The following is a 16,816-nucleotide window of genomic DNA, read 5'->3' on the forward strand; positions in this document are numbered from 1 at the left end:
ATCCTCTCCTCTGAGAGAAATGAGATGCTGTGAAAACACACAGAACATAGATAAATTGGTTAAGTTCTAAATATGGGCTCTGATAAGTCTAGGGTGAGGAGGTAATGGGGAGGTTGACCAATGGGAAGGGAATGGCTTTTGGCATAGACTTGGGTTCAAGTCCTAGTTATGTTACTTACAAGATGTGTGTATTTAGGCAGCATAACCTCTCTGAGGTTCAATTTCCTCATCTATAAAATGTGAATAGTAGGTATGTAATGCATAATAGCTTTCCCACAACAATCATTCCACAACGCTGTTTTCTTTGAAACTGTATTTTCCATTTACATCTTTTAGGCCAGTGGTTAGACTCTACCACCTATGAAGACCACTGAGGGAACTGCCCAGTGACCAGGCAGTCTCAGCTTCTGAAATTACACTTAGGGCACGAACTTTGTTTTGAGAAGCCAGAATTTTTTCTGGTGTTGACCTAAACAATGACCCATGACACTAAGTTTCCTGTGTCTTCAGTCTCCTGAGAGCAGGGATGGATTACCTAATAAACAAGGTACACACGGGCCTACTTGTGCTTGCTTACTAATGTGTAGTGAACAATTTTACCTGTTTTTCACCAAAACAGGTGAAACTGCACGATTTCACCTGTTTCTCAACAAAAACAGGTGAAACTGTGCACCACACGTAAGTAAGCAAGCACAAGTAAGCCCGTGCGTACCTTGCTTAATGTATGCCCACGTGTACCTTGCTTACTGGTTAACCCGCCCCTGCCTGTGAGTGCCTGTTTTCATAGTGATGTAAGACTTCTGTAAGTTCGAAAAGGACTGGGAAATGTTTAGTTAGGTTGATTAAAGGGGTTTTAAAAAACTCATTTTAAGATGATCATAGACATGCGTGTATAGAACTGGAAATGCCTGATTCCCAGATCACCACCACTGATTTGCATAGTTGGATTTCTGACAGGGCTGCTTTCAAGATGAGCCACCTCACTCTTGTGGAAAAAAAATACTCTGCTTGGCTCCAAATTGCTCTCTCTCTCTCTCTGTCATATTCGCCCCCTCACACAGATACCTTCACTCTCACACACATACATGCACACACCTTCACACACTCTCTCTCTCACACACACACACATGCCTGTACACACCCCAGAGCCTTCAAACTTCAGGTTCTGAAGTGGAAGCCCCTTGTCTTCTGAGGTAAGAAATGGAAGCCTGTTTTGCCAAAAGGCATAAACTCCAGTATCCAGCATTGCCGTCTGTTTCTGGAGAATGTGTAAAGGGGAGAACGGGACACAGGCACGTATCCCCTACCCCTAGGACTGGAATTGGGGTGCTGGTTGCATTCACCTCTCTGTTCCGTAAGTCCTGCAAGTAGCTGCTCCCAGACCTGCTGGCGGGCTGCTTGGCTTAGGAATGGGGTTGAGTGAGAATCATGAACTTTACAACTTTGGGCTGGATTCTCATGTGAAATCTGCTCTTGGTCTTACTTTGACAGGGAACACAGATGGAGAGGCCATGGTTCTCTGGTAGTCTTTGCAGTGATTAATATGACCTCCATTTCATTATTCCAGTATGGTGCCTTGTGTTTTATGGCTGTTTGCTTTTCTTCACTTTTTGGTTTCTGTGTTCGGAACATGGCCCAGGTCACATTTCACTTGTTTATGGCAAAGCACTGAGGCTGTGTTTATGGTATCCACCAGCATGATGTATTTCACTAGTGACTGGTTTACTAGGATGTCTCTGAATTTCCTTTCGATGAAAGTTTTAACAGAAAGGAAGGAGCAGAGTTGTTTCTTAGGTCCATTTTTGTTTGGATTTGATGTTTATTCTTTTTTATGTTTATATTTTATGTCTAAATTCAGATCAGAGTCCAAGTAACAACTTGAACCAGTTAAAAAAATGCATGTAAAAAAAATGCATGTATTATACGCCCATCCTATGACCATTTGCAGGCCGTCCACGTGTCTGCCTGTGATGTCAGTCCGTGTGGGTTTACCTCTTACCTCATGCGTTCATCTGGAATTTTTACTCTGTACCAGACACGGGGGATTTAAGATGAATAACCACCATCAGGAGGCCCACAGTATAGTGGAGGAGACAGACATGTAACAAGATAATTAATTTGGTGGAATCAGTGTACAACGATAGAGTCCTGTCCAAGTTACAGCTCGTCCATGCCTGCTGAGTGGGTGTGGTATACGGCAGTGGTTCTCAAACTTTTTGCTGTCAGGACCCTTTTACACTCAATAGTTGTTGAGGATTCCAAAGCGATTTTGTTTATGTGGGTTAGGTCTATCGGTATTTACTGGATTAGAGATTGAAACAGAGAATGTTTAAAAAATCTATTTATTAGTTAATTTAAAAATAATAGTAAATCCATGTTAACATAAATAAAACATTTGTATAAGAAACTATGTTTTCCAAAATTTAGAAAATTAAAATTAGAGGAGTAGCACTGTGTTATGTTTTTACAAATTTCTTTAATGTCTGGTTTAATAGATGGCAGCTGGATTCTCTTATCTTCTCCATTCAGTCTGTTGGGAAATGTTGTTTGGTTGGTCTATATGAAGAAATTATGGCCTCATAGATATGCAGTTGGGAAAAAGAAGAGTATTTTAATGGCCTTTTCAGATAATTGTGGATATTCTTCTTTGATATCACACCAAAACTTGACAAATGATAGTTTCTTAAGGGTTGGTTGCAATTGTGTGGTCTAAAATCGTATCAGTAAACTTTTCATAGTCTGTATACTTGTGAGAGAATGAGAGTAACAAAAAGGCAAATATTATTAGTGTTTAGTGTTTTATCATACAGATAAAAAAAATAATATTAGCCAAATATAACTGTTCAGTGTTTCATACTGTTACTATCAAAATCATTTTGACCTCATGGATTCTCTCAAAGAGTCTCCAGAACCAAAAGTGAACCCACTGCCTTCGAGCTGACCCTGTAGAACAGAGAAGCACTGACCCCCAGGGTTCTCAAGGTGTAATCTTTGCGGTAGCAGGCTGCCACACATTTCTCCCAAGGAGCGACTGGTGGATTCGAACCGCCAACCTTTCAGTTAGCAGCCAAGTACTTTAACCACTGTGACACCAGGGCTCCTTCAAAGAGCCTTGAGGCTCCTGAAAAAAACAAAAACCAAATTAGTGACCGTAGAGTCCAGTCCAGCTCATAGCCACCCAGTGTGTTGCTGAGTAGAATGGAGTACCGTAGAGTTTTCAGGGTTGTAAGCTTTTGGAAGCAGATCGCCAGAACTTTCTTTCCAGGCTGCTCTGGATGGGTTTGAACCACCAACCTTTTGGCTAGTAGTCGAGTGCTTAACTGCAAGTGCTAACCCTTTGCACCACTCGGGGACTCCATCAAGGGCCACTAGGGATCCTGCTGGTCTAAGAGAAGCATTCCCAGTGAAGTTGAAGACCATGCAGAGCCTGGAGGCATGAACAGGCTGGAGCGCACTGAGGAGAAAGCATGGAGGTAGAACTGAGTTATGGATGGAATTGGCAACTGCCAGGCAATCTGTAAGGTGGGTGGTCTGAGCAGGAGACAAAGCTGGAGGAGGTGGGAACCAGATCATTTAGGACCTTAGGGGCTTTGAAAAAGAGTTTGGGCTTTATTTTCTAGGGTTAGGGAGCCTGTCTGAGTCATCTAGTGCAGTTATAACAGAAATACCACAAATGGATGGCTTTAATAAAGAAAAATTTATTCTCTCACAGTTTAGGAGGCTAGAAGTCCAAACTTAAGGTGCCAACTCTAGAGAAAGGCTTTCTCTCTCTCTGTGGGTTCTAGGGGAAAGTTCTTGTCATCAATCTTCCCCTGATCTAGGAGTTTCTCAGCACAGGAACCTCAGGTCCAAAAGGATGCTCTCTACTGCCGCCATTGTTTTCTTGGTGGTATGAGGTCCCCATGTCTCTCAGCTCGCTTTTCTCTTTTATATCTTGAAAGAGATTGACTTAATATACAACCTAATCTTTAGATTGTGTCCTGCCTCATTAACATAACTGCCTCTAATCCTAACTTATTAACATCACAGAGGTAGTGTTTACAATACATAGGAAAATCACATCAGATGACAAAATGGTGGACAATCACACAATACTGGGAATCATGGCCTAGCCAACTTGACACACATTTTTGGGGACACAATTCAGTCCATGACAGAGCCCTTGGAGGATTTTAAGCATGCAACAATAGTGACCACAGTTGTCTCTAGCCACTACGAACTCTGGACAGCCTCAACCTTCCTGGGCTATGGCAAAGGGCAGGGAGAGCTATCTAATTAGCAGAATGCAATCCCGAGCCAAGGCTCTCAGGCCACCAGGAGAGTGAACGAAGGACATTTTTCAGCCAGAGTCCTTCCAGGCAATGACGCCAACAGGTAGAGTTGAAGCAGCAGGGATTACTGCACCCAGGAGCATAAGCTCAATGGAACCCTTCAAATTCTCCCCCCTCCATCCTTTATCAGTGGCACAGATCCCCTTCTAATCCCCTTCCTGTACCTGCCTCAAGGTGGCACTAACTGGAAGACATGTTGCCCCAACCCTAATCATACCATCAATTGCCCTGCAGTCACATTCAATTCATGGCCACCCCATGTGTATCAGAGTAGAACTGTGCTCCATAGGTTTTATTTCTTTAAATATAATTAATTTTATTTTTGATGTTGTTGAGAATATACACAGCAGAACATATATCAATTCAACAATTTCTACATGTACAATTGAGTGACATTGATTACATTCCAAGTCGTGCAACCATTCTGACTCTTGTTTTTTGAGTTGTTCCTCCCCCATTAACATAAATTCACTTTCCCTAAGTTTCCTATCTAAGCTTTCGAGTTGATGTTGTGAATTTGATCTCCTGTAGATAGACCTTAAAGAGCAGAATGCTCAAGGCAGACGTTCTTTACTAGTTAAGCTAAACTATTGTTAAGTTTTAAGACTTTAGGGGATATTTTTGGTTTAAGGTTTAAAGATTATCTCAGGGCAATAGTTTCAAGGATCATCTAGATTCCATGGCTTCAGAAAATCTGGATTCTATAAGAATTTGAAATTTTGTTCTGTGCTTTTCCCCTTTTGATCGGATTCTTCTATAGTATCTTTGATGAAAATTTTCGGTGATGGTAGCCAGGCACCATCCAGTTCTTCTGGTCTCATGGCAAAGGAGGCAGTTATTCATGGAGGCAATTATCCAAACATTTTCCCTCCTATTCCTGGAAGAGATCTATATACTTCCTAATGCCTAGAATATTGATCTTTATGAGCTCCATTTCATTTTTGATGACTTCCAATTTTCCTAGATTCATACTTTGTACATTCCACATTCTGATTATTAATGGATATTTGCAGGTTTTTTTTTTTTTTTTCTCATTTTGAGTTTTGCCACATCAGCAAATGATGGTCCCCAAAGCTATCCATGTCATTAAGGTCAACTGTACTTTGAGGAGGCATCTCTTCCCCAGTTGTGTTTTGAGTACCTTCCAACCTGAGGGGCTCATCTTCCAGCACTATAGCAGACAAAGTTCTGGTGCTATTCATAAGGTTTTCACTGTCCAGATTTTTCAGGAGTAGACCACCAGGTCGTTCTTCCTAGTCTGTCTTATTCTGGAAGGTCTGCTGAAACCTGTCTACTATGGGAGACCCTGCTGATACTTGAAATGCCGGTGGCATAGCTTCTGGCATCACAGCAACATGCAAGCCACCACAGTATGGCAAACTGACAGATGAGTGGTGGTGTTCAGGAGTAGGTCACAGAATTTAGTGAAACTTCTCCTTGGCAGCCAGTTTACTACTTAGAAAATCTAAAAACTCACTTTAGACAGCCTCAAAATCTGCTCTTTGGGAATTATAGTACATGATAAAGTACTTCATTTTTGCATACAAAAAATGCAGTGTGTTTCTTGAAGGCAAAACCTCCTCAGTTAGCAACGTGACTGAAAGGACTTGGCTGGCTTAGACATTTAAGTGTAAGTATGTCCTGCGCTGTGTTGCCAGTGGAGGCTTTAGCCTGGGTTGGTAATTATTAACATTTCCAAGTGTTGGCTTCCAGTAATGAATCTCCACATCCTAAAATAATACCCCTAATTGAAATTTGTTGGCACTCTTGGTGAAGTAGGTAAAGCAGATGCCAGAAGCCATCAGTGTCCCTGGCTCCTGGAGAGATTGACCTGTAAATGCCCTGAAGTGACCCTGCAGTGGTTAGAATTTTTGTCTCCTTCCCTGAGCTTTCCAGGAAGGAAGGGTTTTGTTCAGTTTCTTGCTTCTGCCTGGAGCGTTCATCCCCAGCCAAGACCTGGCAAAGGCCTATTATCGCCAGGGCCCAGCTCAAATGCTGCCACCCTCTCCCAGCCAGGCAAGATATGCTGTAGGTTTCTCTGCCTGTCTTTATATTCTGAGGGGTAATAGTGGTACCTACCTGTCTGAGTTACCTAGTGCTGCTGTAATAAAAATACCACAAGTGGGTGGCTTTAAAGAACATAAATTTATTTTCTCAGAGTTCTGAAGGCTAAAAGTCCAAATCAGGGTCTTGGCCATATTGATTCTTTCAGTGAGCCTTGCTCTTAATTCTGGTGTCTGCCAGCAACCCTCGCGTTCCTTTACCTGTAGGTGATCATTTTATGTCATCTGTCTTCCCCCGTGAGTGTGTCTCTGTGTCTACTCTGGCGTTTTTAACACTTAGAAATGATTAGGTTTAGGACCCACCCTAAACTGGTATGACCTCAGCTGATTTATTTTATTTTTTATTGTGCTTTAAGTGAAGGTTTACAAGTCAGTCGCTCTTACAAAAAGTTATAGACACCTTGCTATGTACTCCTAGCTGCCCTCCTCCTAATGAAACAGCACATTCCTCCTCTCCACCCTATATTCCTCGTGTCCATTCAACCAGCTGTTGTCCCCCTCTTCCTTCTCATCTTGCCACCAGACAGGAGTTGCCCACATTGTCTCATGTGTCTACTTGAGCCAAGAAGCTCACTCCTCACCAGCATCATTATCTATCTTATAGTCCAGTCTGGAGCGTTGGCTTTGGGAATGGTTCCAGTCTTGGACTAACAAAGGGTACAGGGACCATGACCTCCAGGACCTCTCTAGCCTCAGTCAGACCATTAAGCCCAGTCTTTTTAAGAGAATTTGAGGTCTGCATCCCACTGTTCTGCTCCATCGGGGATTCTCTTTTGTGTTCCCTATCAGGGCAGTGATCAGTGGTAGCCGAGCACCATCTAGTTCTTTCAGTTTCAGGCTGATGTGATCTCTGGTTTATGTGGCCCTTTCTGTCTCTTGGGCGCATCTTTACCGTATGCCTGTGGTATTCTTCATTCTCCTTTGCTCCAGGTGGGTTGAGACCAATTGATGCATCTTAGATGGCCACTTGCTAGTGTTTAAGACCCTAGGCGCCAATCACCAAAGTGGGATGCAGAACGTTTTCTTAATACGTTTTGTATGCCAATTGACCTAGATGTCCCCTGAAACCATGGTCCCCAGACCCCTGTCCCTGCTACTCTGGCTTTCGAAGCTTTTGGTTGTATTCAGGAAACTTCTTTGCTTTTGGTTTAGTCCAGTTTCAACTGATTTATTGATTACATTACATTAGAATACATTATGGATAGTGATTACATTATGCTACATTAGATGAAAGGTCATTACATTACACTGTGGAAGGTAATCTATTCTACTCAAGGCCAGCTGATCTAGTCACATGTAACTATTCCAACACAGAAACTATATTAATGTTCAGCTAAATAAGTGGGAAGCAAGCCTAGCCAAATTGACACACAAAATTAACTACCACACTACTTCAGAGGGATTGATATTCTAGTTATTTTGTGTTTGCCCCATATTTGCCACTAGACTATCAATCCCTTGAAGATAGATACTGACACTTTCATTTCTCTTAGCACCTATGGAGGGGAACTCTTATTTCTTGAGCCCCTGATATAAGCAGGGACATGTTATCTCACTTAATCCACATCAAAAAATAAGTAAATAAATGAAGCCCTACAAAGTGGTATTGTTAGATCGCATTTTCACATGAGGATGCCAAGGCTCAGAGAGATCAGGTCATTTGGTAAACTTGTTCAGGCTTCTGTAAACCTAGACGGAAGAGGTACCCAGCCCCAACCCCACCTCATAGAAAGAACACATGGCTTAGGGGCAGATGTGCCTTTGTGCCTGTACTGGAGAAGACACAGGGCTGATTACAGCCTCTGTTTGCTCCTGGGCCAAGAGTTTTTGTAAAGAGCTGGTTACACCTGGGTTCCGCCAACCCCAGCCCTGGCTTTGGTCCTGTCCATAGCAAAAGCTCAGTGTATGTTCAATAATTGAGTGATAAGCCATGCAGATGACTGATTTAGTCCTTATTAGGCTAGTTACAATGACATTAGTGGTTCAGTGGTAGAATTCTTGCCTTCCATGCTAGAGAGCCAGGTTGGATTTCTGGCCAATGCACCTCAAGCGCAGCCACCACCCATCTGTCAGTGAAGCCTTAAGTGTTGTGATGATGCTGAACAGGTTTCAGTGGAGCTTTCAGACTAAAACAGATTAGGAAGAAAGGCCTGGCATTCTACTTCTGAATATCAGCCAGTGAGAACCCTCTGGATCACAATGGTCCAGTCTACAACTGATCATGGGGATGATGCAGGACCATTGTGCACGCGGTCACCATGAGTCAGAGGCTGACTTAATGGCAGCTAACAACAACAGGATAGTTCCAGTCTTGATTTGACTTCTACTTAGCAAGTGATCCTGGGCAAGTCACCTTCCTCTTCTAGGCTTCAGTTTCCTCATCTATAAAGCAAGGGGGTTGAAGTCAGTGATCCCTCAGATCTCACCTAGGACTTGGTGATGTCTCTGATTCTCTTGTCTTCCTGATGCCCCTTCTCTCATTTCTGTGGTGGAAGCCCCAATGCAGTCCTTGGCTTTCTTTCACTCTCTCCAGGGGAGGAGAAACAAAGTGGTACCATATTCTGGAGGCCGAGGAAGGAGAAAATTTTGAGACAGAAGGGGCAGATCGGGAGGACCAGGCAGTAGAGTGGAGGGTGGGTGTCTTAGTCATCTAGTGTTGCTTTAAGAGAAATACTACAAGCGGATGGCTTTAACAAAGAGAAGTTTATTCTTTCACAGTCCAGTAGGCACCGGGTCCAGGGGAAGGCTTTCTCTCTCTGTCGGCTCTGGAGGAAGGTCCTTGTGATGCATCAGTCTTTCCTTGCTCTGGGAGCATCTCAGCACAGGAGCCTTAGGTCCAAAGAGGATGCACTCTACTCCCGATGCTGCTTTCTTGGTGGTAGGAGGTCTCCATGTCTCTCTGTTCTCTTCTCTCTTTTATATTTTAAAAGAGATTGGCTTAAGACTATCTAAATCTTGTAGATCTCATCAATGTAACTGCCGCTAATCCATCTTGTTACGTCATAGTGATAGGATTTACAACACATAGGGAAATCACATCAGATGACAAAATGGTAGACAGTCATAAAATACTGGGAATCATGACCTAGCCGAGTTGACAAATATTTTTTGGGGACAAAATTTAATCCATGACAGTGGGTCAGTAGAATCAGGCAGTGGAGCAGTGGTTATCAAACTTTGGTCTGCATCAGAAGCTTCTGGAAGACTCGTTAGAACAGAGATTGCTGGTCCCCCCCATCCAGTGTGTCTGATTCAGTAGGTCTGTGTGGAGGCCCAAGAAGTTGCATTTCTGGGGACCTCCCTTTGAGAAACATTGCAGAAGAGAAATCTAGAAGATGGGGGTGTAGAGAGGCAGGAAGAAAAGATCTCAGGAAGAGCTGCTGTGGGGCTCAAGCCAGAAAGACAACTCGAGTTGAGTAACATCTGCAGGGAAAACTGCAGCTGGAGAGCTAAACTGACTGTAGGCTGGGCTGTCCCTTTTGGGGCTTTGAAACCAAGCTGCTAGCATCTTTCTACCTGGAGGATTTGGCCAAAGGTAGACCTCAAGCCTGTGCAGGGAGCCAGCCCCTTACAGCATAGCAGTCAACCAGCACGTCTAAAGAATCGAGTGGCTGGTGTTTGTCTTTATCATCAGATTTGATTCTAAAAATGAACGCTGATGTGTAGAAAACCAAAAAACCAAACTCACTGCTGTCGAGTCAATTCCGACTCATAGTGACCCTATATTATTCTAAATACAGCAAAAGCTTTTTTTAAAAAAAAATAAAATAAAACACTCTGAAGTAACATCTCCCCCACACCCCGTCTTTAGCCCTTAGCCGCCGTGTCCCCTTCTGCGCCTCATCCCCAGCGCCATCACATCCGGGAAACATGGATCCAGTGGAGGGGCTGTAGTGGCTGCTGCCCAGCCCAGACATACTGTTCCCCATAAAATGCATCTCTCTGTGCCTATGCGCTGCCTTATGCATACCACCAGCCTCTCTGTTATCATTCATTTTTTTATAAACTGTATGAAGTGAGAGTCCTCATTCTTATCTTATGATTAATGTTGGGAGAACCAAAAAAGTACAGTATCTGACCTCTAAAAAGCAAGAAAGTTGAAAGCTTTCCTAGCCAATAAATAGATTTTTTTTCTCCTACAGATTCTCCCTCTCCCCTTCTTTCTCCCTTTCTCTTCTCTAGTAAACTCTTTCTTTATCCTCTTCTTTTTCTATAACTCTCCTTCATCTCTTCCTCTTAAATCCCTCCCCTCCCTCATTTCCTTCTCCAGTTCCAGGATGCCCTTGTGTACCGTTCTGTTCTTCTCTTTGATGACTGGTGCTCTTGGGGAGTGTGGTGGGCAACCTGACCCTCTGGAGTCAATCATGCCTGGGTCTCCCTAATTGATGATAATAAAGATGACAATGGTAGTGATGGCTGACATGTTTTTGAGCCTCCGTTATGTGCCAGGCATTGTGCTAAGCTTCACTCTGCAACGTATTAACATCCTCATTTTATAGATGTTAAATGTCTTGCAAGAATGCTGTGCAAGTGCTGAGCAGCAGAGGCAGGATTTGAGAAGCCTGTATACTTGCCATTTCCTTTGCTCAAACTGTTTTCTACAACCGCACCTCCTCTGTTTATCCAACGGAACTGGACTCATCTTTCAAATCTCAACAGAAGCCAGTCGATTCTGACTCATAATGACTCTGTGTGACTGCCCTAGAGGGTTGCCTAGACTGTAGTCTTTACAGGAGCAGATCCCTCAGTCTGTTCTCCCACTGAGCGGCTGGTGGGTTTGAACTGCCAACCTTTTGGTTAGCCCCTGAACGCTTAATCATTTCACCTCCGGGGCTCATTATGCATTCGCCTAGCACCTTGTATATCCCCATCCCAGCACTTAATCACTGTGCTTAATTGTCTGTGTGATTCATCATTGTATCTGCAGTGCTTAGCAACGACCTGGTACACAGCAGGCTCTCAGTAATTACCTGTAGGAGTAAGTGGACTAACAAATGAGCAAAGTGGAGAGTATCCAGAGAAAGGCCACAGGCTGGCAAGGATTTCCAAAACCAGGGCATGGGGAAAATTGTTGAAAGACCTGAGGATGGTTAGTTTGAAAAACAGATGATACAGGGGCTCTGTGTACACTGTGTTAGGCAAGATGTTAAAGAGGCGACACAGAACCTGTGCTTTCAAAAAGACAGAAGTTTTTCTTCCATTTGGAAACTTCACAGCCACCGGAGCAGCTTGCAAAGGAAACGAATTACATTCTCAAGCATCGAGGACTTTGAAGATAATAAGAGGGCCTTGTGGCCAGAAGATTAAGTAAAGCTCTGATCTGTAAACCTTAACATTCTGAGATTTCTATGGAAGTGCCTGCAAAATCAGGAAATGAACAGGATGGATAAGAACTTTCTCCCCTGTAGAAAAAAAAAAGAAGAAAGAGCAGAGCTCAGTATTTTCTTTCCAAGGCAAATCTGCCCGAAGGGTCTTTGAGATCACATTTATTAATATCTTACTTAAAAATGAGGTTCTGTGGAAATACAAAAGCGCTCAACCAAATTTAATGAGGCAATTTCTGTGTCATGAAAAAGTCAAGGGAGAAACTGAGAAATTATTAGTGACTGGTAACACATATAATTGGTTGGGTCACTGGGGTATACTTCTGGCAATGTTAGTTGAATAAAGGCGTTATTGCAGGTAAATCGCATTAGCTCTTTGTTAACTCATGTAGAGTTTGTACTCTATGGAAACCACTAGACCTTTATTATATATGGCTTAACAGCTATCATGTAGCAGATTTTTAAAAAACCGAAGTGGCATACTTTCAATTTATTTGTATTAAATTTTATCTTCTTCATTTAGGTTCATCATTCTAGTTTGTGAAGATCTTTTTTTTTTTCTCCGAAACTTAGCAAATTAGGGTCATTTGCCAATTTGATAAAATGCTGTCTATATCTTTTTCCAAGTCATCTGAAAATACAAGGAGAGCTAGTTCAAAAAGTTGCCTAAACAAGCGATCTATAAACATTTAATGTATTTGTGATAGAAAATACCACAGAGATTTGAGTTGCTTTGCTTCTCGCTTTCCCAGTAAATATGAAGTTTGTGAGGGACAGTTTCATCTTCTTTATTTTTATTATTGTTGCCAATATATATATAACATAACATTTGTCAATTCAACATATTTCATGTGTACAGTTTAGTAACTTCGATTACATTAATCATGTTGTGCAACCATCACCAATAATCACTGCCAGATTTTCTATCACCTATGTGTCATCTTCTGACATGTTCCTAAGGAGCCTCTTTTTCCTTTCTGATTCACTTTCTATTCCCATTTGAGGGTGATATAACTGTTACTTACAGACACTGGGGAAGCATGCTCAAAGACACCATAAGTGTGTTACTTATTAATTTGCCATCATATATTTCTGAGTCATTAAAGCTGGTCCGACAAACCAGTTGGCCAGCCAATGTCCTAGGGTTGGAGCTCAAAATAATGATTGTAACTGGACTTGTGCCGTGGATGGGAAATGAGCACATTCTAGTCAGGGTGTGAAACCAAGTCCCAGGCAGGTTTTTTGAAAGCCAAGAATTAGAACCACTAGCTCAGAAAAGTCTTCTTTCATTAGGTCCAGGGGAGGCTGATTTATAGGGAAAATGAAAGTAAGGCAATGTGTGTGTTTTGGCTGCTCAGAGGATGATGGCGCCTGCAAAGGAGAAGAGGGGAGAAGATAGCATGACCCTGCAGCCAGACAATGAGAGAGAACGTCCAAGAGGAGGCAGAGTGACCAGATGACAAAGGGCTGATGCACGTGAAGGGTCTGGAGAAGAAACCAGATGAATGTAAGCACCACTTACCTTGGGCTCAGAACCAGGAGCGGCCCTCAGAAAGGCCCAATGGATGGCCTACAGTGCAAGTTATGCCATGAGAAGCCCTGGAAAGATGAGCCCCAGAGGCCCTCAAAGTCAGCTTGGATCATGAATTGAGCTGTGGAAGAATCCCATCCAAAAGGCTGAAACCTCCCAAGGCTGCAAGTGGCTGCTTTCCATCTCTAGCTCTTGATTCCCTAGACACGACACCTTGTGCTCTATCCATTTATAGAATAAATGTGCATTGAGAACCCCCATATTGCCAGTGCTGGGCTAGGCCCAGAGAAAGATGAAGAATCCTTAAATCTTTGAGATTCGTTCGTGGGGTAGCCAAGGAGGCGCTCCCTTCTCCTGGTGGTGCCCAGATGCCAGATGCCAGAGTCCCTGTGCCTGTCCTGATGTGACGGTCTGTCATGGATTGAATTGTGTCACCCAAAAATATCTTGTCAACTTAGCTGGGCCATGAGTCCCATTTTAGTGTGATTGTTCACCATTTTATGTGATTTCTCTATGTGTTGTAAATCCTATCACTATGATTAAATGAGATGGATTAGCGGCAGTTATATTGATGAGGTCCACAAGATTAGGTAGTGTCTTAAGGCAATCCCTTTGGAGATATAAAAGAGAGAAGTGAGCAGAGAGACACGGGAACTTCATACAACCAAAAAAGCAGCGCCAGGAGCAGAGCATGTCCTTTGGACCTGAGGTTCCTGCGATGAGATGCTCCCAGACCAAGGGAAGGCTGATGACAAGAACTTGTTGCTTGTCAGAGTCAACAGAGAGAGAAAGCCTTGCCCTGAGCTGGTACCCTGAATTCGGACACCTAGCCTACTGGACTGTGAGAGAATAAACTTTGTTTATTTGTGGTATTTCTGTTACAGCAGCACTAGATGACTGAGATACTGTCCCACCCACCCCCCTCTTCCAAGCAAATGTGAATTTGTCTCCAAAATGAAAAGGAAGAGGAAATCATCAATTTTAGCTAACTTTTTTTCCATACCAAAGTGGTTTAGTTTTGTTGTTACTGTTGCTGGGTGCCGCCAATTTAATTTCAACTCATAGTGACCCCATGGGACATGGTAGAACTGCCCTATAGGGTTTTCTAGGCAGTAATCTTTATGGGAGCACATCACCAGTTCTTTTTCTTGCGGAGCTACTAGGTGGGTTTGAACCACCTACTTTTAAGTTAGCAGTGGAGCACTTAACCACTGCACCACCAGGGCTCCTTGGTTTAGTGCTAATACATTATTTTGTACTTTATAATTTACCTTCATGTTATGATCCATTCAGAAATACTCAGTGAATACCTAGAGTATGTGAGGCATCTTTTCGGGAGCAAATACTGCAAGGTCATGCCAGAGTCACATCTGGCTCACAACCTGTCATGCTTTAGGGTTTGGTACAGATTCTACATTCTTAAGCAGCATGAGTCTTTTCTGGGAAAATTTGCTTAGGTGAAATCAGTGAGAGAAGGTATGGGTCTGCCTGATGCCTCATCATCTCAGAGAGATGTGTCTGAGTGCAGGCACTGCTGGGTGCACGGTGTGAGTCTACGTTCCATCAGAGAGATCTTTCCCGGAAAGCAGCCTTGTCAGTGGGGGAATACCCATGTAGCTTGGTGCCCATCTGGATGTGGGGGCCAGCTGTTGTCAGGAGTTGTCTGGGAAAATCAACTCCCCAGTACCCAGGGAGACTCCTGGGTCTCCTGCTGGCAGGAGAAAGCCACTGGACCCACGAGATGTTGAGCTTGGGGCAGCCCTTCCTGATGGGAGAAAACAGAGCCTCACATGCCAGCAAACTTGTTGCCCAGGCAAGACCAAGTGAGTCCCCTCTGTCACTTTCAGACGATCGTGCTCTTTGCACCATGTGCAGGGGTCAACTCAGACATGGTGCCTGTTCCTATGAGAGCATGAGGCACTCCGTGGAGTAGACACATGCATGCCTTCACCTCATCCTTTGTCTGTACCATTTGAATTCGTGGAATAGTAACACTGTGTCTGTTGCATTCTGGTGTAGTTATAGAGCAAGAACTAAGAGCAGTTCCTCTGTGGAATGCTAGGAATCACCTGAAAGATAAGATTATTTTCCGGGTCAATTCCATGTGGAAAGGCCCTTTCTCACAGGCATTAGAAAGCTACCAGTAGAGTTTAAGTTCTATGAGGGCAGGAAGTTTTGGTTGGAATGTAGTAGATGCTCAATAATTATTTGTTGGATGGATAGATGAAAACTGGAATGAAATGGAGAGGCCTAGGTGGGTTGCAGGAAGAAATTTGCCTCTCTTAGTCCTTGCGATGGATGGATGGATGGATGGATGGATGGATGGATGGATGGATGGATGGATGGATGGATGGATGGGGGGGGTCGGTGGATGGGCAGATGCATGGCTGGATATAAACTGGAATGAACTGAAGAGGCCTAAGAAGGTTGCAGAAAGAAATCTGCCTCTCTTAGTCTTCGCCACGGATGGATAGATAGATGCGCGGGTTGGTGGGAGGATGGCTATAAGCTGGCATGAAATGGAGAGGCCGTGGAGGGTTGCAGGAAGGATTCTGCCTTTCTTGATCTTTACTGTGTGGATGACATTCTAGGAGGAGCTGGAGGGTTGGCAGTACTGCTCTTTGGTAGGGAAAAATTTGAAAAACTTCCAGTCTATGCCAACCAGGGACGGAGTTTTTGTCTCTTTTGGGGCCAGAACATTACAGGAAATGCCCTGTACCCTCAGGGGTCAGGGTGGGGTTGACTTAGAGACTCCAAAGGGCAAGAAAAACCCAAGGGGACTAAGGTCGGACCTTTTGACTCATCCTTGCAGTTTCTGAACTACTTTTTGTCAAATGCTTTTCCTTCACCTATTGACTCGGTTATGAAGTTTTTCTACTTTTGCCTGATAATGTAATGGATTACAGTGATAGATTTTCTAATGTTAAACCAATCCTTGCATTACCGGGACAAGCTCTTTTTGATCATGATGTTCTGTACCTGCTAGATTTATTTTGCTAATAAATTTTTATGCCTAGATTTATAAGTGAGATTGGCTAGTATTCCCTATAATTTTCCTTTTTTGCACTGTCTGGTTTTGGTATCAAGTTTAAGTTAACGTCTTGAAAAGAACAGCTTTTATAAAGTAGAGATAATTTCGTCCTTAAAAAACCTGGTAAAACTTGCTTATAAAACCATCTGGCCTTTTTTTTTTTTCTGTAGAGGGGATATATTTGAAACTAATTCAATTTCTTCAAGATCCATTCCTCTATTCAGGTTTTCTATTTCTTCTTGAGTTTCTTTTGATAATTTATATTTTTCTTAAATATTGTCAAATTTGTCTACATTTTCAAACTTATTGGCATATATTGTGGTTCATAATAAAAAAATTTTTTAATACTGAGCTGTATTTAACAGGGGACATGATCTTCTTCAACAAAAAGTGCCCAGTGTTTTGTTTCCATAGGTCATAAAGCTCTTAGGAACATTGAGACCTGGGGGATGTGTGTGGGGAGTGAATGGGGTGGAGAAGTCTCTTATTTACTCTTGAGTTTCCATGGTAATACCTAGCATATCTATGGAGCTTGA

The 16,816-nt window shown here is 43.0% G+C and overlaps 1 protein-coding gene across 1 annotated transcript in view; it reads left to right on the plus strand.

The window, feature by feature from the left end:
• The window catches only part of MATN2 (matrilin 2), a 162,664-nt gene that overhangs the window by 781 nt on the left and 145,067 nt on the right, over positions 1–16,816 (plus strand). The gene's annotated exons all lie outside the window — the stretch shown is intronic.

This window comes from Loxodonta africana, chromosome 14, assembly GCF_030014295.1.
Source record: "Loxodonta africana isolate mLoxAfr1 chromosome 14, mLoxAfr1.hap2, whole genome shotgun sequence".
Taxonomy (NCBI): Eukaryota; Metazoa; Chordata; class Mammalia; order Proboscidea; family Elephantidae; genus Loxodonta; species Loxodonta africana.